This window comes from Helicoverpa zea, chromosome 15 (assembly GCF_022581195.2).
Source record: "Helicoverpa zea isolate HzStark_Cry1AcR chromosome 15, ilHelZeax1.1, whole genome shotgun sequence".
Taxonomy (NCBI): Eukaryota; Metazoa; Arthropoda; class Insecta; order Lepidoptera; family Noctuidae; genus Helicoverpa; species Helicoverpa zea.
Window position 1 is genome coordinate 10,774,587 of NC_061466.1, and position 23,384 is coordinate 10,797,970.

General features: G+C 43.9%; 1 protein-coding gene and 1 long non-coding RNA gene across 5 annotated transcripts in view; both read right to left on the reverse strand.

Moving 5' to 3' along the window:
• The window catches only part of LOC124636863 (lachesin-like), a 107,854-nt gene that overhangs the window by 62,593 nt on the left and 21,877 nt on the right, over nucleotides 1-23,384 (reverse strand). The window contains exon 1 of one of the 3 annotated variants that reach the window (XM_047173064.1): nucleotides 5,420-5,624. The exons of the other annotated variants lie outside the window; for them this stretch is intronic. The gene's annotated coding sequence lies outside the window, so the exon portion shown is untranslated. Of the gene's footprint in view, nucleotides 1-5,419; nucleotides 5,625-23,384 lie in introns of those variants that run through there. 3 annotated transcript variants of the gene reach the window in all.
• On the reverse strand, nucleotides 19,125-23,279 carry LOC124636864. 2 transcript variants are annotated; one of them, XR_006985161.1, is made up of 4 exons: nucleotides 22,814-23,279; nucleotides 22,316-22,506; nucleotides 22,056-22,217; nucleotides 19,125-19,270 (listed from the first exon to the last, which is right to left on the reverse strand). It is a non-coding gene; the product is annotated as an uncharacterized LOC124636864 (long non-coding RNA). The 2 variants fall into 2 exon arrangements; XR_006985160.1 differs by having other exon boundaries at nucleotides 22,674-23,279.

The window sequence follows — 23,384 nt, forward strand, 5'->3', positions numbered from 1 at the left end:
ATAAGCACAAAGAAAGGGGAAATGTGATAGTCTATCATTGTAAAAAAGGATTAACAAGGTTTTCACATACCTACGTTACACCTTTGCCTGTACACAATAAGAATACCGAATAACCAGTCGTTGGTAACCCGTAGCGTCGGTATAGAGTACGCGCGTGACGTCACCGCGCGGGCAGTCACCGGCGCTCTGTGATTAGCTGATGACAGGCGCTGTGTTCCTGCCTATTACTGGCCATTACTCATACAAGCTCGGTATTCACTCGTACAACATCAGGCGCCCCACTACTGAATACTGAATAAACACTAATCTTTCACAGCCATTGATTTTATGTTCGCTATTTATTGTTTCTAACTGTCGCGGCGCAATTAGACCGTTGCACTCCCGTACTCTTTGTAAGACGATAACTTTGTCTTCAGATAATAAACAGTTTGTAAAATAAAAGAGCGCGCGAAAGTTCCCGGTGACGTGAGGGGAGGGTCGCGGAGTGAGGAGGGAGGGGGGGAGGCTCCAACAGATTCGCTGATAAAACAACTTGATTTCTGTAACGTCAGCACTTTTTGCCGATAACGACGTTTAAGTTGCTGTTCACAAGCATTTTTAATGTCAATATTCACGCCCCTCACTTACAGAGAGGGGCAGAGAGCTGCAGGGCTTAGTGAAGGTAGTGATGTATGATCCGCGATTACTGTGCAGGGATAGTCGCAGTATGGGCATATTCTTCATATCTGTGCTTAAATCGGCCATTAACCCTGTGCATGTTTATTGATCTACGCAGTTAATGTTTGAATAATAATATGATTATACAAGGTGTTGATTTGCATTTGTGCCATAGTTCAGGAGGAGGACATACAATACGTAAATAATCGATTGGAATTACAGTAGATGGGAAATAACTAATATGCACTGCTTTTTTTGTCATTGTAATGTCGTGGTATTTCCAAAGTAATCCAATTTTATGAATGAAATTTATGAGTGATCGTTGCGTATGCTTTGTGTTTGCGTTTGTGTGAGGGTGCAGCACGGTTTTAACGCCAGTAACATACGCGCAGAGTTTAAATAAGGCTAGATGACATTTACGGAAATCCGAAAAAAAATTAAAGAAAAAAAATTACGTACCAATTTTTTTATTGATTTGGGTCGAGAATCATTAGCATAATTACCTCCTTGAATATGGCACGGATGCAAATCAACAGCTTGTATACTACATATTACATAGGAATAGACTATTTTTTGAATCACCGAAACTTTAGGTGTACCTACAGCTTAATTAAATGGCGATACATATTTTGCGTTAAATTCATTAAAATCATAAAAAAACTGAGGTAGGTAAAACCATTTCATAAAACACATTTTTATCATTTATATACTTAGGTACCTACATAGTAGTGCGGGTCTCGGGGTCCGGCCGGCCTGAAATCGCTTCGTGGCTTTAAAATAATTTAAGAGATTGATCCATCGGCCTTGTGTCCAGCTGTTAAGTAAGTATATACAAATACGGAATATTTTTGTTTGCGGACAGACAGTACCAAAATAAGCGAGTTAGTTTGGTAACTATAATAACAACATAGTCAATTCGACCGGCCGATACTCGGATCCCTCACAAATAAACAGCCATCACTTATTAAGACGCCACCGTGATTTTGATAGCCGTTTGCCATGCCAAATTATAGGACTACCCGCTTACCAATGGATCTGAAATTTTCATCATCATCATCAGCCTATCGCAGTCCACTGCTGGACATAGGCCTCTCCAAGTGCACGCCACTGAGATCTATTTTCGGCTTCTCGCATCCAGCTCCTGCCAGCCGTCTTGCGCAAGTCATCACTCCACCGTGCCTGAGGACGTCCTACACTACGTTTGCCGAGGCGTGGTCTCCACTCTAGAACTCGTTTACCCCAACGGTTATCGGTTCTTCGGCTAATATGGCCAGCCCACTGCCACTTCAGCTTGCTGATTCGGTAGGCTATGTCGACGACCTTGGTTCTCTGACGGATTACCTCATTTCTGATGCGATCCCTCAGAGAAACGCCGAGCATAGCTCTTTCCATAGCCCGCTGAGCGACTTTGAACTTGTGGACCAGCCGTACCGTCAGTGTCCACGTTTCGGCTCCGTAAGTCATGACAGGTAGGACGCACTGATTGAAGACTTTTGTCTTTAGGCACTGTGGGATCGACGATGTTAGGACTCGACGTAGCTTCCCAAATGCAGCCCAACCCAACTGAATTCTCCTATTCACCTCGTCCTCAAAGTTGTTTCTACCTAACTGCAATGTCTGCCCGAGGTATACATATTTCCGAACAACTTCGAGAACGGCGCCGTGTATCGCAATCGGTTCCGGTAGAACATGTTCATTGAACATGACCTTGGTTTTGTCCAAGTTCATCCGTAGGCCGATGCGTAGAGAAGATTCAGCCAGGTCGTTCAGCATCTGTTGTAGGTCCTGCAGCGTTTCCGCCATGATGACGATATCGTCAGCAAATCTCAAGTGAGAGATGTGTTCGCCATTGATGTTGATGCCGCGTCCTTTCCAGTTCAGCGTCTTGAACATATCCTCCATTGCATTAGTGAACAGTTTCGGGGAAATAACATCACCTTGTCTCACTCCTCGATGCAACGGTATGGGCCTTGTTTGCTGATTCTGTACTTGGACGGACATTGTAGCGGCTTCGTAAAGACATCTCACCACTTGGATGTATCGCCAATCTACTTGACAACGCTGCAGGGACTCCAGAACAGACCAGATTTCAACCGAGTCAAAGGCCTTCTCATAGTCCACAAATGCTAGACACAGGGGCTGATTATACTCTTCGGTCTTCTGTATAATCTGCCGCACTGTGTGGATGTGGTCTATGGTGCCGTATCCGCTCCGAAACCCAGCCTGCTCCGGTGGTTGGAATTCGTCGAGTCTTCGCGCAAGTCGGTTCGTGATCACTCTTGAGAACAGCTTATATACGTGGCTTAGGAGGGAAATGGGTCGATAGTTCTTCAACTGGGTTTTGTCTCCCTTTTTGAAGAACAGGACGACAACACTCCTACTCCACGCCTCTGGAGTTCTCCCTTCAAACAGGACGGCATTAAAAAGCTTCTGGAGCTCCCCCAGTACGGGCTTACCTCCTGCTTTTAAAAGCTCTGTTGTAATGCCATCCTCGCCAGGGGCTTTTCCATTTTTGAGCTGTCTCAGAGCGATCTCGATTTCGCCACTGCTGACTTCTGGCAGGTCTTCGGTGAAATGGCGTTTTAATGTGGCTCTAGAATCCTCATTTCCGGGATCAGGTCGAGATGCATGCGATGCGTATAACCGGCCATAGAAATTTTCCACTTCCGAAAGGACTGCCGGCACCGAAGAAACGACTTCTCCACTTGTTGTGGTCAGCTTCGTCAAGTGGCTTCTTCCAAGAGATTGTACGAACACCTTTGACCCCCGATTCAGCTCAATTGCTCTTTCAATGGCAATAGTATTGGAGCACCGGAGGTCGCGTCGTACGTGCATCATTATAAATAAATAAATATTTTTATTGGGTATTAAACAAATCAAAAACTAACTTAATAATTTCAATAGATATTTACACAGATAAATAAACATTAAATTACGTAATAACTGTTTTTCCTTAAACAGCCGTAACCCCTAAATAACTGTATTTGTACCCGACTGTACCTCTTGTCACGCACACAAAGTCACTGTATATGTACAAGGGTTACCCACACATAACCGCGCGCAAGACTGAGTTGAACTTACTATAAGCACTCTGAGAACAAAAAATCTATGGAGACCGTGTTATACTATAAATTCTTTTTTTTTTACATTATATTATTATTTATATTTCAGTTTTAATAAATATGTTTAAAAATGAATTACTTAGCTTCATTACTTCTTTGATACCTTACAGCTTCACTACATACATTTATAGCATACATAACACACAAGATCTGCGACGCTTTTATTCCTTAACCACTTAATTTTTACTAGCTGTTTAACGCGATTTTAGCCGCATTCCCGGGGAACTTCTTCCTGTGCCCGGATAAAATATGGCCTACATTCACTGGGGATAGTGTAAATCTCTAATTGTGAAAGCAAATCAAATCAGTTAAGCAGTTTCAGAGCTTATACAATCCACAGAAACAAACAATCAAATCTTCCCTCTTTATAACATTAGTATAAATTATTTAACACTGGTCAAACGCTTTCATTTGATACCCATATTGAGAGAGCTATAAAAAAACAATGCAATTCAGCATTTTCTGGCGGTGGCTATCTTGGACTTTAAATAATATTATACATGATTCTACATACTAATCAAGCCCTTTCATTTGATATCCATACTGAAGGAATTGTAAAAAAAATATGTTATTCGCCATTTTGTGGCGGCGGCCATCTTGGGCCGATATTCACCAAATAAAGCTAGGAACACTCCCGATTAATTTCATTTCAAACAAAAAAACCTAAATACATATCGATTCATCCGTTCTGGATATACAAACACACATACACGACACACCACACATACATACACACAACCATACGCGTCCAAATTATCATATTACTCTTCATAAAAAGTTTTCATTACAAATAATTTTTGTAAGTACAACAAAAAAAAAATCCGATCAAAAAATAAAAAACTTAGGTAAGTTGCGGCTCCCTATCTTCCCTGTTCGGTTCTCCTGACCCCGCGCTGACCTCGGCGTGTGCGATTGGCGCGAAATTCAAATTTTACACATTGAGTGAAGAGTATAGCTTGCGCGACGCGATAGACGCGGAAGTGTAGTGGGCGGAGCTATCTAAAATCAAAAAATCCGCGGTGCGGTCTTAAAGCTAAACACTTGACCACGCCACACTGAACACGGTGACCGAGACGATACATACATACATAGCAATATGTTTTCACAAACAAGGATTGGTTCCCGATGGATATTTCACACCAGATTTCTACCCAAGTCTCTCGGAGAGCGCTCAAATTCTACGTCATCCATGGTTACTATATCATTTGAACTGTAAACATATGTGTTGCAACGCTTGCTTACACCCAAAACCGCAAACAGATGAAAGACGAAAGTACGAGTAACGCTCATTTCATTTGATTTAACAGTAGAATATAATCCGTATGTGTGGCACTTGTGCTAGGTTGGAGTATCTGTGTGTTTCCGGCTGTGCCGTCCAGTGGAGCGAATTTCAGCAGCAAGTAGCAGCAGGTGCGAACACCCTGTATACAAACTTGGCCACCGGGAACTACTCATCTCAATAAACGAACGAAATAATTTACCTACGTCAGGGCCCAAATGTAATGGCTTGGATAAAAATGTTAAATTTTCATAATATGAATTTTAAACAACACAGCGCGAGCATGCGTCACCTCGCGCTACTATCCTATACAGCACAGAAGCCTCTTGCGTCAAATTGATATACAAAACAAACGACATACGTGGAAATGATGAGAAGCAATATATTGGAGGGGTTCGTCATCAGGTGATAGAGGTATTGTTGAGGACACGAAATACTAGTCACAAAACTTTGGTTAACACTTGTAATAAACTATCTACTAGTCAGGAACAATAATCAAGTCACAAATCACAAGACACTCCACGGAGCGCGTAGCAAGCACGTCCGGAGTCGACCGCGGCTCAATGCGAACTGACTCATGGTGCCGGAATTGTGCGTCACTAGCGCTCGGTGTTGCGTCAGAGTACTCGGACATGACGTCACACCAGACTAGTGGCGCCATCTATTTAACACGACTGAAACTAAGACGGACATGACGTTGCACACTAGACTGCATCTAAGCTTAACCTTAAATTGTATGTTTTTGTAATGAACATTGACCAATTATAACCTTCTCTGTCACCTCCGCAGTGGTCAAACCCGGCTTTGTTTTTGTATCCGCGCTGAAGTTTTCAGTCTCCGACTCGGCTCCATAAAAAGAATATAAATTGAGACACGTCACAGTTAAGGTCTCGCTCCGGCGACAAAGCGTCCTATTAATCTTGCTGCGATGTTCCATCAAAAATAACTTATCGAGATTATTCAGCGTTAGCGGAGGCTGGCGGAGATGTTCGTTCACAAGTTTTTGTCAATCGCTGTAGCTGGCTCTTCCATTACGTAATTAAAAGGCGCGCACGTAACATTCTTTGTATTATATTATTTTTTCATTTATATTAGGTTCGTTGAGGGCTGGTTTACTAAAGAATCTGAAGCACCGGCTGGAGAGAAATGTGCTGATATTACTCGTCACCGAGTGTCGTAGCGCGGAACACTCGGGATGTTCGACTCATTTAATATCCACTATAGGAGCATACGTTAAAGCGGGGTCGCACTGTGTGCCGCATGGTGTAAACGCACAGAAAATCTGCACGTAACGTACTGTAATGACAATGGCACTCATTGTAGCAAAGGGTTTTATCTCTGATTATTACAAGCTCATACTACGGTATTATTTATTATAATTTAAACTTTATTATCAGGCATCAAATGGCCCATAGATAATTACCTTACAGTAACTTATTTTATGTACAAAAAAAGTCTATAATTTAATTTTACGGCTAATTAGTTACTAATAAATATATATACAACATACAACTAACTTATTACCTAATATATACACTTACTCCTCCTCATCGCTGCCCACCGGGAGTGTACCCAAGAGGCTGGCAGCATTGCCACGTTGGATGGCAATGCTTACTTTTTGGCCAAAATAAAAACCAGCCCTTGGGTCACCTGAAGTGTCAGCAAGTCGCCTAGCGATATCCTTATATAGGAGATGAGCACTTGGGCCCCACGGCCCGAGGGTTTCAACCCCAAACGGCTCAAAGGTATAGTTACCCACCAGGGTACTATATTTGCGCCGTTTGAGGTCCTCTGCAGCCGCAGCAGCGGAACCAGCACATCGCGCCGAGCTAGGAAGGTGAGATGGTGCAAGAGTATCGACACAGGTCGCGTCCCATACTAAAGACCTACCCATCTTCCACGGGAACAACGACATACCGTCTGGTCTCTTGCCATCGTCGCGTGCCAGACCATTGGGTTCTTATATGGCTGGAACGCCGACGGCAACAAGAGCGCGACGGATTATGTCATTGATATTCGCATGCCGTGCAAAACGGCCGGCGCTGCGGCTACATGACAAGCCGTGGTGTCCAAGGCTGCTGACAGCTTCACCACATGGGCAGCGGTGAGGAGAGCAACAAGGAGCACCCAATCGCAAGCAAATAGCTAGCCGGAAAGTGGTGTCGTCAAACAAGGTGCCTATGTTTGACGACGGAAGTGCCAGAAGCCATAAACCCGACTCCCATTCGCCCACAGCCAGAAGGCGCGCTCGCTCTGCAGAAGAAATTGACGTATTAATCAGATTATTCCGTGTAGCTCTGCAGAGCGGCTCATCCCACTGTCTCTGAGAGGATGGGTTGACGGGTAGATCAATATTCGGGCAGGTGATTTTCCAAGCCTCTACAGCCTCAGCCAGGCATGGTACCTCGCAATTGACCAGTGTGGAAGGGAGAATTTTCCTGGTCAATTTCTCAGTACCACGGACGGAGGATATAAAGGCCGGTAAACTTATACTAGAAATTTTGCGGACGCCAAGCCCTCCCATGCGAATGGGAAGAGTAGCCTGAACCCAGGCTCGGTCGTCTAGGGCCACATTTAAAATTGATGATAATGTGTGTCTGATAATTTGGTCAAGTTGTTCCAAAAGGTTTGTGTGCTTCCATAGAGTGGAAGCGCGCAAATAGTATGTTAATTTTGGGCCAAAACAACAATATCTAATGATTGTAATGGCTGAGTGCATGTTAATTTGGAGCAGCCTTTCCGAAATATGATTGAAATTTTGTATTTTGTCCTGAATAAAATTCGAAAATGAATTTTCATATATTGGGGAACCAAGGAGACAAAGAGAAAGAAAGAAAGAAAGAAAGAAAATCCATTTATTTCGAACACACGAATGACGCAAGAAACAAATAAGTAAATATGGCACAAAACAAACAATACAGTGAACATAAAAAGGAAAAAAGAACGCTGCAATTGCGTCACTCGTGCGTGAAAGGGACAGCGCTCAGCATAAATGCTGTGCTGTGGTAAGAGAGTTCTTATCAATTAATTTAATATCCGGGGCTATTGCATTGAATTTTGAAAGTGTGTCTTGTCTGTCAGTATTGTCCGGTACAAAAAGTTCGCATTTGGAGTAATTTAGATTTAGACCTATTTCTTGAAATTTGTTTTGGAGAAAAGAAAAATCACCAAGTACTGTATCTACTTTGCCCCCCAAGGTTCCGTCATCAAGGTACCAAACGTTGAATTCCGAATTTAGCTGCCGAATTATTGGGTTTATGGCTAAACTGAAAATCACAGGCCCGAGTGGGTCACCCTGCTGACAGCCAACAGAAGATTCCAGAAGGTTGTCCTGATATAGTAATTTAGATGGATGTCTGTAGCATTGCCAAATAAAACTGTAAATTTGGGGTAACTCTTTTTTCGTTTCTGCCAGCAAGGTGTCCCTATTGACTGAATTAAAGGCATTCTTTATGTCAACCTTCATTATGACCTCTCCTTTGCCACAATTTAAATAGGTCGATAACGCGTGCACGGCAGCCTCGCAGCCCCCTCTTGAGCCGCAACCCAGCTGAAGGGGCTGAAATTTTTCCGAAACACCCTCACTACAAAATTTACAGCAAATCTTGGCTACCGTGCGACGGTAAGTAGTCCCTACGGCAATTGGACGAATGCCGCCATCCCTCTTGCGTAGGGCGCAGAGGTTCGCTCCATACAAGACGTCGATGACGGCCTCGTCCACCTTGCCGGCGAGCATAAGGTTGACCAGGGCTGTAAGCTCCTTCAAGAGCGACTCACCAGCTTCCCCGGCGCTTGGGCAGGTAAGGTCCTTAAGGTGTTGCGGACTCAAGCCGTCGAGGCCGCCTGCGGAACCGCTCCTGAAGGAGCCTATTGCCGTGCTCAATTGTCGACCTGTAATAATGAGGGTATGGGTGTCCGGATCAGGGGGGTCGGGAAAAGAAAGGTCATCGGATGGGGCAGGGTGTTTGCTCTCCAAAGCGGAAAGTGTTTCTGGAGAACAAGGTGCCACCACATCACTGCTGAAAAGAATCCTCGCTGCACCACTTATGTCACCTTCACTTAACTTGGATTCTACCAGGTAGGGGATGCTCCTCGAATAGGTAGAGCCTGTTGTCGGTGATTTAGTGTCGAAATCTCTGGCCGAAACATTACAATTATCTTTAATTTGGGTCGTTAAGGACTTTTTGGATGCCAAATTTTTTTGAATATGTAAGATTCTATAAGGGAAGGTGAGTAAGTTCTCCCAAGCACGTTGCGAGTTCTCCCGTGCAGCCAGGCGGACACAACCTGCCAAATGTTGAGCTACTAAAGTCCTGGCGCCTCGGGGAACCCGCTTTAGGATTGGAATTGTGTTTTTGAATTTTGAAAGTCTTTTCCAAAACGGTTCCAAAGGTGTGTCGGTATCTGGGTTTGTCGGGGTTAGTGTGGGAGGAACTGCACTTTGGGATTTATGTGTCTTCCCAATGTGCACGTTCAAACCCCGCTTACCTTTAAAAAAACGTGCTTGGGGGCACAGCGGGCATCTCAGGGCATCCAGAGATGTTGAAGATTGACAAGCACTTACACTCCCATCACCATTACTATACATCTGGGTGCATCGCTACTTATTTGTATACACTTATAACTATTAATTTTCCACAAAAGAATATTTACAATAATAAAAGTAACAAATCAAAATAGCACTCAAAAACACAAATAATCAAAATGTCAATTTGACGCAGTCGCGCTGGTTTCGGCACATTTCGGCGCGGGACTCACTGGCCAGCCCCGGCCGGCCAGTGCCGCGCCCCGGCTTCTCAGGTGGTAGCCTGCGTTTTATATAGAAGGTCCGATGCTTATGATTCTGAGGCTGTTAAAATCGGACACGTATGCATTCAGTACCACGGAGACTCGGCCGTGCAGCAGTTCTACTGCGGCGCCAGCGTGTTCGTGACAGGCGGCTACGGATTCCTCGGCAAGCAGCTAGTGGAGGAACTCTTCAGGATACTATTTCTCAATTTAATAAAAATTCTTCCCTTACAAATGACAGCTAATGTCAATTTTTTTTTCATTCTTATACGAACATTCAAAATTCAAAAAAAGTTAGTAAATAAAATTTAAATCTATGTTTGTGCACTTTACTTATTATGCACAATGTCTGTGCGGTCACGTGGAATTTGTCGGCGGAAGCGGAAGGGATATATACAGATACTTTCTCTCCGATAGGCATAATGCTCAAGTCCTCAAGGTGAAAGTGAATGCAACTGGACCGGTGTCTCTGCGTCGCCTGCCGCAGGACGCGGGGCGCAGGGGAGAGGGGAGGGGGGGGTCTAGGGTTGTCGCTCGGCGTGATGTAGGGCTGCGTTTCGGCACAATCATGTCGAGCAAAAAAATAATTGTGCTATATTTCAGCAGAAAGCGCTATTTCGCGGTTCATTACTGTAATGGACGAAATAAAGTGCATGCGGCGACCGACGACGGAACTCGTCCGGTCGAACATCATATATTGTACTTTCCGTACTTATGGACATTTTGTAACCATTCTAAAAGCCTTACTTTAACTCTTACGCTGGTAGCTGTCGTAATATTTGGTTGAAACAAAAACATATTTAAACCAACCCCAGTGGGCACTTAGGTACTCACAAGCCACTGTAATGTTCAGTGTAGCAGAAACCCCTAACGCTAAATTCGTTTAAGATTTACGAGCACCATAACAACAAACAAAAAACTTGTGTGTGGCCCTGACACTTGGAGCGCATGACTCGCGGTGCACGGAGTAATGGCGGTCACAACTATGGCGACGCAAGATGTTGTGTATGTAAGACAATCCCATATGTGACGTCCTCGGCGCGGCGAGCGAGCCTGTGACGCATCGCGCTCGTGTCAGCGCTTCCTGCGGTGCCCTACCACACCCTCTGTACGTCTGAACTTTATGCTTCCACTAAGTAAGTATTAACATCGCCGAGTAATGCAGGAAGAAACGTAGCGCACATCGATACGCCCCACTAGACGAGAGAGCTTATTGTGATAAAGATACGGATTTCAAATAGACGACGGTCTCTACAAAACATTTCAAATGGTTAAGTGCTGCCGTCGCTATGAGTCAATCCCGGATAAAATAGCGCAGGAATAAACTAGCGCAGGAATGTGCCGGCGCTGGCAACACTGCTGCCGAACAATTCCTGCGCTAGTTTATTCATCGCACAGCGAGCGATGCGCGCCGCTGTCACAAAAATGACAGGACAGAATATCTCGGCGATATTTTAGTCCAAACCTATACGGATTTCGGGTTTCCAATACGTTAGCTGTACGATTTTATCGGAAGAGAAAAAAATCCAACAGTTAGAACTACGCGGAATCCGGGAGAATATCCGGGATTGACTCATAGCGACGGCAGCACTTAACCATTTGAAATGTTTTGTAGAGACCGTCGTCTATTTGAAATCCGTATCTTTATCACAATAAGCTCTCTCGTCTAGTGGGGCGTATCGATGTGCGCTACGTTTCTTCCTGCATTACTCGGCGATGTTAATACTTACTTAGTGGAAGCATAAAGTTCAGACGTACAGAGGGTGTGGTAGGGCACCGCAGGAAGCGCTGACACGAGCGCGATGCGTCACAGGCTCGCTCGCCGCGCCGAGGACGTCACATATGGGATTGTCTTACATACACAACATCTTGCGTCGCCATAGTTGTGACCGCCATTACTCCGTGCACCGCGAGTCATGCGCTCCAAGTGTCAGGGCCACACACAAGTTTTTTGTTTGTTGTTATGGTGCTCGTAAATCTTAAACGAATTTAGCGTTAGGGGTTTCTGCTACACTGAACATTACAGTGGCTTGTGAGTACCTAAGTGCCCACTGGGGTTGGTTTAAATATGTTTTTGTTTCAACCAAATATTACGACAGCTACCAGCGTAAGAGTTAAAGTAAGGCTTTTAGAATGGTTACAAAATGTCCATAAGTACGGAAAGTACAATATATGATGTTCGACCGGACGAGTTCCGTCGTCGGTCGCCGCATGCACTTTATTTCGTCCATTACAGTAATGAACCGCGAAATAGCGCTTTCTGCTGAAATATAGCACAATTATTTTTTTGCTCGACATGATTGTGCCGAAACGCAGCCCTACATCACGCCGAGCGACAACCCTAGACCCCCCCCTCCCCTCTCCCCTGCGCCCCGCGTCCTGCGGCAGGCGACGCAGAGACACCGGTCCAGTTGCATTCACTTTCACCTTGAGGACTTGAGCATTATGCCTATCGGAGAGAAAGTATCTGTATATATCCCTTCCGCTTCCGCCGACAAATTCCACGTGACCGCACAGACATTGTGCATAATAAGTAAAGTGCACAAACATAGATTTAAATTTTATTTACTAACTTTTTTTGAATTTTGAATGTTCGTATAAGAATGAAAAAAAAATTGACATTAGCTGTCATTTGTAAGGGAAGAATTTTTATTAAATTGAGAAATAGTATCCTGAAGAGTTCCTCCACTAGCTGCTTGCCGAGGAATCCGTAGCCGCCTGTCACGAACACGCTGGCGCCGCAGTAGAACTGCTGCACGGCCGAGTCTCCGTGGTACTGAATGCATACGTGTCCGATTTTAACAGCCTCAGAATCATAAGCATCGGACCTTCTATATAAAACGCAGGCTACCACCTGAGAAGCCGGGGCGCGGCACTGGCCGGCCGGGGCTGGCCAGTGAGTCCCGCGCCGAAATGTGCCGAAACCAGCGCGACTGCGTCAAATTGACATTTTGATTATTTGTGTTTTTGAGTGCTATTTTGATTTGTTACTTTTATTATTGTAAATATTCTTTTGTGGAAAATTAATAGTTATAAGTGTATACAAATAAGTAGCGATGCACCCAGATGTATAGTAATGGTGATGGGAGTGTAAGTGCTTGTCAATCTTCAACATCTCTGGATGCCCTGAGATGCCCGCTGTGCCCCCAAGCACGTTTTTTTAAAGGTAAGCGGGGTTTGAACGTGCACATTGGGAAGACACATAAATCCCAAAGTGCAGTTCCTCCCACACTAACCCCGACAAACCCAGATACCGACACACCTTTGGAACCGTTTTGGAAAAGACTTTCAAAATTCAAAAACACAATTCCAATCCTAAAGCGGGTTCCCCGAGGCGCCAGGACTTTAGTAGCTCAACATTTGGCAGGTTGTGTCCGCCTGGCTGCACGGGAGAACTCGCAACGTGCTTGGGAGAACTTACTCACCTTCCCTTATAGAATCTTACATATTCAAAAAAATTTGGCATCCAAAAAGTCCTTAACGACCCAAATTAAAGATAATTGTAATGTTTCGGCCAGAGATTTCGACACTAAATCACCGACAACAGGCTCTACCTATTCGAGGAGCATCCCCTACCTGGTAGAATCCAAGTTAAGTGAAGGTGACATAAGTGGTGCAGCGAGGATTCTTTTCAGCAGTGATGTGGTGGCACCTTGTTCTCCAGAAACACTTTCCGCTTTGGAGAGCAAACACCCTGCCCCATCCGATGACCTTTCTTTTCCCGACCCCCCTGATCCGGACACCCATACCCTCATTATTACAGGTCGACAATTGAGCACGGCAATAGGCTCCTTCAGGAGCGGTTCCGCAGGCGGCCTCGACGGCTTGAGTCCGCAACACCTTAAGGACCTTACCTGCCCAAGCGCCGGGGAAGCTGGTGAGTCGCTCTTGAAGGAGCTTACAGCCCTGGTCAACCTTATGCTCGCCGGCAAGGTGGACGAGGCCGTCATCGACGTCTTGTATGGAGCGAACCTCTGCGCCCTACGCAAGAGGGATGGCGGCATTCGTCCAATTGCCGTAGGGACTACTTACCGTCGCACGGTAGCCAAGATTTGCTGTAAATTTTGTAGTGAGGGTGTTTCGGAAAAATTTCAGCCCCTTCAGCTGGGTTACGGCTCAAGAGGGGGCTGCGAGGCTGCCGTGCACGCGTTATCGACCTATTTAAATTGTGGCAAAGGAGAGGTCATAATGAAGGTTGACATAAAGAATGCCTTTAATTCAGTCAATAGGGACACCTTGCTGGCAGAAACGAAAAAAGAGTTACCCCAAATTTACAGTTTTATTTGGCAATGCTACAGACATCCATCTAAATTACTATATCAGGACAACCTTCTGGAATCTTCTGTTGGCTGTCAGCAGGGTGACCCACTCGGGCCTGTGATTTTCAGTTTAGCCATAAACCCAATAATTCGGCAGCTAAATTCGGAATTCAACGTTTGGTACCTTGATGACGGAACCTTGGGGGGCAAAGTAGATACAGTACTTGGTGATTTTTCTTTTCTCCAAAACAAATTTCAAGAAATAGGTCTAAATCTAAATTACTCCAAATGCGAACTTAAATATATACGATAAAGATACGGATTTCAAATAGACGACGGTCTCTACAAAACATTTCAAATGGTTAAGTGCTGCCGTCGCTATGAGTCAATCCCGGATATTCTCCCGGATTCCGCGTAGTTCTAACTGTTGGATTTTTTTCTCTTCCGATAAAATCGTACAGCTAACGTATTGGAAACCCGAAATCCGTATAGGTTTGGACTAAAATATCGCCGAGATATTCTGTCCTGTCATTTTTGTGACAGCGGCGCGCATCGCTCGCTGTGCGATGAATAAACTAGCGCAGGAATGTGCCGGCGCTGGCAACACTGCTGCCGAACAATTCCTGAAATACTTCCGGCACACGTTATCATCCATATATGCCATACGCGACTTGTCACAAAAATATACCAATGTCGGCGGAATATTCACATCGCTCACGTCAAATCTCGCCCATTAACTCGTCTCACGCAAAAATTATAATTTACTGCTAAAATACAACACTAACATTTCAATCAAATTGTGGCACAAGTGCAATAAGTACAATGAATACAAAATCAATGGCACTGCTAGTTAACACAGTTCCATATCACAGTATCAGTGAAGTGACGAGGCATGCTCGCACGGCCGACTACCGGCACTTTCTTCAAACTGTTTGTTTTTCATCCCGGCAGCTTGAGCTAATACTATTAATATATCCAAAAAATTCCGGTGAAGCCAATATCTTTGAACGCCCTAATAGTGTATTATGAGGCAAAGCCGTCTCATGTAATATGTTCAGGCGCACGTTCAGCGAGCAAACAGCGCGCTGCCGATGTTATCCGCGTGTGTGCGCACCTCATTACCCGCGTCAGGTAAATTGTGTACGTGATGCCCGCGCTAAGGGCCCCACGCACCGGCTTAATAACACAGTTTTTTTGAATAAATTACAGCTCAAAGCAATCAGTTTCTAGTATCATCAAGCTTGCCGAAAAATCCTTGTTCAGCGATGGATGACAAAATACAGTCACAAGACGATAAATTATTTGAATTCAACTTAATTAACTAATCCAATTTATATTCAACGAGATTTTATGAGTCGAGTTGTAAAAGAAATGTCGCCCTATACATTTGTAATGTGCCGCTAAAATATCACGTTGAAGCAATAAATAGTCGCGCGGTCGCCGACAGAATGGAATCTGCCGACGCGGCCAATATTGACGACAGACATTCATTCGTTCATTCACGACTCGTTGATATCGCGAAATTAGCTATTGATGTAGTGAGCAAGTGACTGAACAAAAGCAGAGTGCCCCATTGATCCGGCCTCAGGAGCACTGATGCCAGTTATTGCGCTTCACGCAACTGTATTGTTTCACAAATTGAGCTTACTCAAATAAATTCATCGATTTATCGAACAGATGTAATATTATCACTGCATTCATTAGTTGCAACCCGTCTACACTAGGATTCTATGAAGTAGTGATCTTAGCGCACATAATTAAGTTATCCCTGTAAGGTCCGGGAAGGACGAGGAGTGTAATTGAGTAGAGAAGGTCGGCGCTGTGGTGACGAGCCTGGGGGTACCGGCGCAGCTGTGGCAGGTAATAAGGCGCGGCTCGAGGCGGCTCCCGCAGATCTGCCCAATATCGAGGGTTTGTTCAGCCGCTGAACAAACAACCGCTACACGGCCAAGCTTTACTTAGTGACGAATATGAACGTGATAGGTAATATATTGTATCAGTTGCAAGGTCTCTGAAGTTGCCTGGCATTGCAACCAATTTGTACCTGTAGCTACTATCCAAACAACATAGTTAATCCTTATACATAGGGATTAGGGGAATCAAACAAAACATCAATTTCAACAGTAAAGCTAATCCTGAAGTGATTTATAAGTGTGGGGAAGCGCGCGGCCGGTAATTACTCCGTCCATGCCTGACGCGATATCATACGGAATACTAATTGTAGTATGAGCTATCGGTGCTGAGCTGGATGACGGTAAGCCCCTCTTGCCGTACTTACTCGGCATTATTCCACTGTGACATGCGTCATCGAGTTACAGTAGTTACAGCTCACGTTACCGACACATCTCGCGTTTACTTCTCATCATTAAACTACTTACAATCTTATCCTATTCTGGTTGTGAAACCGTAGTTAAGCATCGCAGTTGAGATAATTGTATTGTGCGCACAACATTTCCGATGGTTTAGTAATATTCAACTGTGGCGGAAGTTGTAAAGGGCTCGCGGGGCGCGGGGCGGGGGGGGGGACAGGATGAAGTGAAATGATAAAATTTTCTGAGAAGTTCCACGTAACGTGGAATTCATTAAAAACAAAGATCAGAAATAAAATACATAGTCTGAAACACACAATCTTTTTTAAGGAATGATCTGGATTTCGCTGAAAGATTGTTTCAACAGAATTCTATGTAACTAATATGTTTTAAGAGGACTTTGTTCTTGGGAGAGCCAGTTCACGCTTCCTAAAAGCCTGTCTTAGTTGGTAAGTAGGTACTAGCTTAGTAAGGCTGTATGAAGTGAGTGACATTATATTTGGGTTTGACCGTGACAACTAAATGAAGGAGTGATCTCTGAGGAGTGGTCCTTCTGTGTGGCGCGACGGGCGGCGCGGGTGCGTCGTAAATAGCCCTTTGATGTAGCGCGGCCAGGTGACACGCGCACATACATCACTGCTTGTTAAACACAAGTTCACATAGTGCTGGGAATTAGCCGCTCTGCCGCTCCATGCCACCAGCTTAATTCACACAAAATATACCCCTAACTAGATATTTTTAGCACGTTTACATAAAACTGACAATCAACTGAAGTTTTGATAGCAATTAGTAATAAAATATGCCGTCATATAATAGCTGTATTCAGCAGTTGTATTTCCGACGGCATGATTACACAAACGAATCTAACACAAAGACAGTTGGAAACAAACTTGGCCACTTTTGTTCGGCGGATATTTAAAAAGTTGGTTTGCTCGGAGTGAAGTGGCTCTGTGGAGTAGCGCAACATACATTGTTAATTATTCGCGGCACGAGCGATGGACGCACATTAAAACTTGTCGATGTAAACGGGCCGCGCATAAATTATCGCGCCGCGCTGCCGACACTGCGCTCCGGGACTATTATTTTATTATGATTACACGCCTCACAAATAATTGCGCCTTTTGTTATAAGTTTGTGTCACAGTTTTGTATCTATTTTTATATTTCTGGGTATTTATTATCACTTGCTCACATTTAGGTACATACATGTTATCAAAAAAAAAATATCGTGGCATAGAATGGTACATTTTTAATTCAATTATGAGCACAATCTAACATTAATGTTTTTAAATGAGCTATTAATTTCAACTATCCTTTAATAATTACATTCCAAAATAGAGACATCTTGTTCCCTCCAATAAAGTGAGTTAATATTAGATGTGTCAGATGTGTATACATAAATACCGCGGAGTGTCACACAGTTCCCTGTGAGTGTCAGTCCTGCGTAGTGTTGTGCGATTCAATTAGTGATGTCCATAATGTAGCGATGTTTACTGGGACTTATAAATAGTATATTTATGGTAATGTGCCGCGTCCCGCGACTGCTCGCGTTCTGCCGGGAACTCATTCATAATAATATGTGTTATGTTGCCACGAATGTGAACCTTTGTCAAACTGAGAATTGATCTCGTATTCATTTCAATGTCAATAACACATACGTAAATGAATACCTTGTTATTCAATCTGGAATTATTTTGGGCATTTTATAGCTAAGGAAATTTGAAGAAAGATATTGGATAGCTGTTCGACCTACACTTGTAATTTTTATAAATAAAGTGATTTAACTCTTGCAAAAGAATAACAAAGTGATACTTAATACTAAAGACTGTGAATTATTGTAATATGTTTGTAGATTTAGGAGTTGTAGCAAAAGGCGTTGTCCCTGCAGGCTGGCGCTGCCCAGAGTGTAAGAAGAACCTGTTAAGGGACAATAGGGCGGATACTCCAGTCAGAGGTCTTGCGGAAAGCCCTCCCTGTTCTAGCACCAGCCCTGTAGAACATACAAGCGTGGTGCCGAGTTCACCCAACACCAGGACTGTTAGTTGTTCCAGCCCTTTACCTGAGACCGTCGGGCAACAATCTGCGAGTCTATCGTCTGTTCCTCCTGCGCCGCAAGCTGGCTCCGACTTGACTCTAGTGGAGGAGTTGAGGGCGATGCGTGCTGACCTTCTGGAGTTCCGCAGCAAGATGCTGGAGGAGATGATGGATCTTAAATTATCCATGCAGAGCTGCAATACCCGTATTGACGGCCTGGAGGCCAGAATTAATGCACTGGAACAGCGGCGGGAGACCTCCCCTTCCACACATTCATCCGTGGAGGGGATTGTGGAAGAATTAAGGAGGGAACTGAACGACAGGGATCAAGACCTTCTCAGTAATGACATCGAAATCTCAAATATTCCCGAGAGCACAGCTGACAACCCGGTTCACATTGCCAAGGTAATAGGCCTCAAGTTGGGGGTCACGCTGGAGGAACGTGACATCGTCAGTGCGGAGCGGGTGGGCGGTAGGCAGCTCAACGCCACAAGCTCTGCCGGTCCGGCGGTGCCGCGGCCGCGCGCCATAGTGGTACGCCTGGCGCGGCGCGATGTGCGCGACCAGCTGCTGGCGAGTGCGCGCGTGCGCCGGGGCGCGACGACTGCTGACCTGGACATGTCTGGCCCGCCGCAGCGTTTCTTCCTTAACGAGCGCCTCACTAAAACTAATCGCCGGTTGTTTCGGAAGGCGCGAGACGCTGCTAGCCTCTTCAGCTGGAGGTTTGTTTGGACGAAGCGAGGTCGCATACTGGCTAGGAAGGGCCCGGGTGACTCCACCCAAAGAATCCGCACCGACGAGGACATTGCTGCGATTATTGGATCTGTCAATGAAACAACTTGATTACTGTCTGTTTTTATTATTTTTGTCATTGTGTGTGTCTAGCATTCATGAGTGGGGGAATATGCGTCACACTCTTTTCTATCAGGGGGTTATCATATTTTGCTTATATGGTGAGTCAAAATTGTTTCAAATCTATATAACTATATTATATAAACACGTTAAATCTTACACTAACATTTCACAAAAATTATTATTATATACATTATATATAGAAGCTATACACATTATATATCAAAGCTATATACACAAACAATATCTACAAAAACTATATATATTTTATACAATAGCTATATACATTATACACAAAAAACTATATACAGTACAAACAAAATCTATATACATAATTAAATTTACAGTACATAACAAATGCAAATGACTCCAGCTAAATACATCAAGTTTGGTTTGTTAAACGCAGGTTCACTGGGGACTAATCAAGATCAATTTCTGATAGCCATGGGCAACTATTCCGTGGATATAATGGCTATCAACGAAACTTGGTTGCGCAAGGGTGAGGATGGCCGCGCGCCTAGTGTGCCTGGGTATAGACTTAAACACATACCGCGTCCCACGACTGTCCGTGGTGGGCGAGGCGGAGGGGTCGCATTTTACCTTAAAAATGGAATCACTGCGCGCATCAGACCTCATCCTGAGCACAGCAATGTGGAACAGCTCTGGCTGAACCTCAATGTCAATAAAAAAAAACTACTTATTGGCACTGCTTATCGTCCACCATGGCTAGAGTTACATACTTTTCTGGACGCCTTGACTGACAGCATTAGTGGGTTGGCACCTTATGATCATCTGATTCTGTTGGGAGACTTTAACGTTAATATGTTAGATGTTGATAGCACAAAAACGAAAGAACTTACGGAGTTTCTCAATCACTTGAATATTCAACAGCTAGTGCAAACACCCACACATCATCGGTTGGTGACATGAGTAATGTTAATGATATGGTGCAAACATTTAACTTCTTTTTGAATCAGCTTTTTGATCTCCATGCTCCTCTCAAAAGCATGACCTTTAAAACCCGTCCCACTCCGTGGATAACTGATAATGTTAGGCTAATATCGAAGATGAGAGATGAGGCAAGGGCACGGTTTCGCAAAACTAAGTTACCAGGACATAAGCAATATTATCTTCAACTCAAGCATCAAGCTATTACGGCCCTGGCTAGCGAGAAGAAATCATATTTCACAAAGAGCATCAATGACCATATTAAGGACCCTAAACTGTTATGGCGCAACCTAAAGTCTGATGTGCTGCCAGATCACACGCAAAGATTACTACCAGGACATTTCAACAACCCTGATGAAATTAATGCTGCGTTCCTGGATGTGCCGGGCAACTGTCATCTAAATGTGTCACAGCAGTCCTACTTTGAGACACATAGCTTTGGTGATGCCACATTCAGTCTTACAACGACCAACGCCGAGGCTGTTCTTAAGATAATTAAGAGCCTGGGATCTAATGCACAAGGTATCGACTGTATCAGCCTTGATATGATATCCCTTGCTTTGCCTAATGCCTTGCAAGCCATTACTGATATAATTAACTGCTCTATTACCACGAGTACATTCCCTGAACTATGGCGATGCGCTATCGTCCGACCTATATCCAAAAATAATAATCCAGTCAGTACAAAGGACTTGAGACCTATCAGTATTCTGCCTTGCCTCTCCAAGATTCTAGAACGGGTAGTCTACTCCCAAGTAGTAAATTTTCTGGAGGTAAATAAAATTCTTCCAGATCTGCAATCAGGGTTTAGACAGGGTAGGGGTACTGCAACGGCTTTGGCTGATGTTGTAGGGAATATTCTTGAAGCGCGCGATAGGGGGGAGGGTACAATCCTGGCATTGCTAGATTTTTCCCGCGCTTTTGACGCAATCAACACCACTCTATTGTTGTCCAAATTGGCTTTCTACGGCTTTGACCCTGATGCAGTTGAGTGGTTTAGAAGCTACCTCTCCGATCGATCTCAGTTAGTGGAATTGCACACAGAAGATGGGTCAAGGGTGTCATCCGCCCCCCTCCGCGTGTCGAGGGGCGTTCCTCAAGGCTCGATTTTGGGGCCCCTGTTGTACATACTGTACAGTGCAGATATCACAAAGTCATTCATTCACTGTAATTACCATATGTACGCCGATGATATACAATTGTACATCTCTTTCAAGGCTGATGAAACATCTGTGGCTGTGCAGAAAATCAACGAAGATTTGCAGAGAGTGGTTGAATGGTCTGAAGTGAACTCTCTGGTACTTAACCCCCTTAAATCGAAGTTTATAGTTCTGGGTTCTAGGAACCAAGTGCGTACAATCTTGACCACTAATCCTGCGTTGACAGTCATGGGCGAGAGCATTGAGAGAGTTGAGCTAGTATGCAATCTGGGTTTAACTATGGATCCCGAATTAAGGTTTGAGGCCCATATCAATAATGTTCTGCGTAACTGTTTTTATAGACTGAAGGTTCTGTATGGAATACGAAAGTACCTGTCCATCCCATTGCGCAAACAACTCGTTGACAGTCTTATTCTATCTAGGCTAAACTATTGTGATATAGTGTATGGACCATGCCTTCTTTCTAGGACAGAACACGTTATACAGCGTATTCAAAATGCCTGTGTTCGGTTCTGCACAAACATTCCTCGAAGAAGCCACGTGACTCCGTACATAAATAATCTGGATATATTAAAGATGGCAGCCAGGAGTAGGCTGCACTTGGCCAATTTGCTTTTTGGAGTTATTGATTCAAAAAAACCAGAATACCTATATAGCAAGTTGACCTGGAAACCCATCCGTTCAGATCATGGTCTCCGGTCCGTGGTATGCCCTCTGGTGGTACCAATGCATCGTACCATAGCATTCCGAGGTTGTTTCAAGTTTGCAGCCACACGCTGTTGGAATGATATCCCTCCACCATTGCGACGCCTGAAATCAAAGTTACCATTCAAATACCTACTTAAAAAACATTTATTAAGGGAACAAACTGGCTGATACGCATGGTAACTGTTTGTATTGTCACTTACCTACGGGGTCATGGCGTACATGCGCTGGTGTAGGGATTTCCTGAGGCGTGGGATGCATTGGAGGCACACTTGTAGCAGAAGCGTGGCTCCTGATCGTTGAGCAATCTTGGAGGAGGGGCTGTGTCGGCTCATATTGCTCCAAATATCCTTCATCTGTGTTCTTTGTTATGTCCTCATATATTTTTATGTACCTGTGATATCAATTCATTACGATTTTAATGTTAATTCTAAATTTAATTAAATCATTATTATTCCTTACTTTTTATATTCCCTAATTTAACTAAAATGTTGTTTTTTAATTAAAGTTGAATGCTGCTTACTACGTACTATTCGCAATCCACGTGTAACTTCTACTCACCCACCGTCATGACAAAGCATATTTTATAACACCTCGCACGATCCCAAACTGGGATAAGATAAAACTTAGTCACTCGTTGCTCAAGATACTTATCTCGTATGATACATACACACTATACAATATTTTGTAAAGCATATTACCCTCTTATAATAAAGTACGAAAGCGTCGGTCGCCATTAAAAATACATTTTTATTTTCAGTAGCTGAAATAGTTTTTGACAGATGTTTAAGTTACAGCACTGACCTCTATGGTTTACAGGCATAGATAATTAATGGCGCGACCACATGTATTTTGATCATATGGAGTAAACTAATTATATTCTATTATATTCTTCAAAGAAACACTATTTATTTAATATATATTTAAACACAATTTATTTAACACATATTCGCATAATCACCCGTTGGACGCCATAACGTTAGTTTCGGCTGTCGCTGAAAATCAGCGCTGGGACTTTGTCTCGCACGGGGTCGCAGCATCATGCTGAGCGAGGGCCGTATTGCGTGGTTGTGACGCATACTACCCCCTCATGTTTGTTTTCTTTCTATTTTAGCCCTTTTTTGTTTTATTTATTATATTGATTGTTTATGTAGGTACTTATGTATGCGTCCTCAATTACGTAATTAAATGTATTTTCTTTCTTTTCTTCTTTCTTTCTTCTTTCTCTTCTTTATTTAAACATACCTACATTAAATGAAACTTTCACACAGA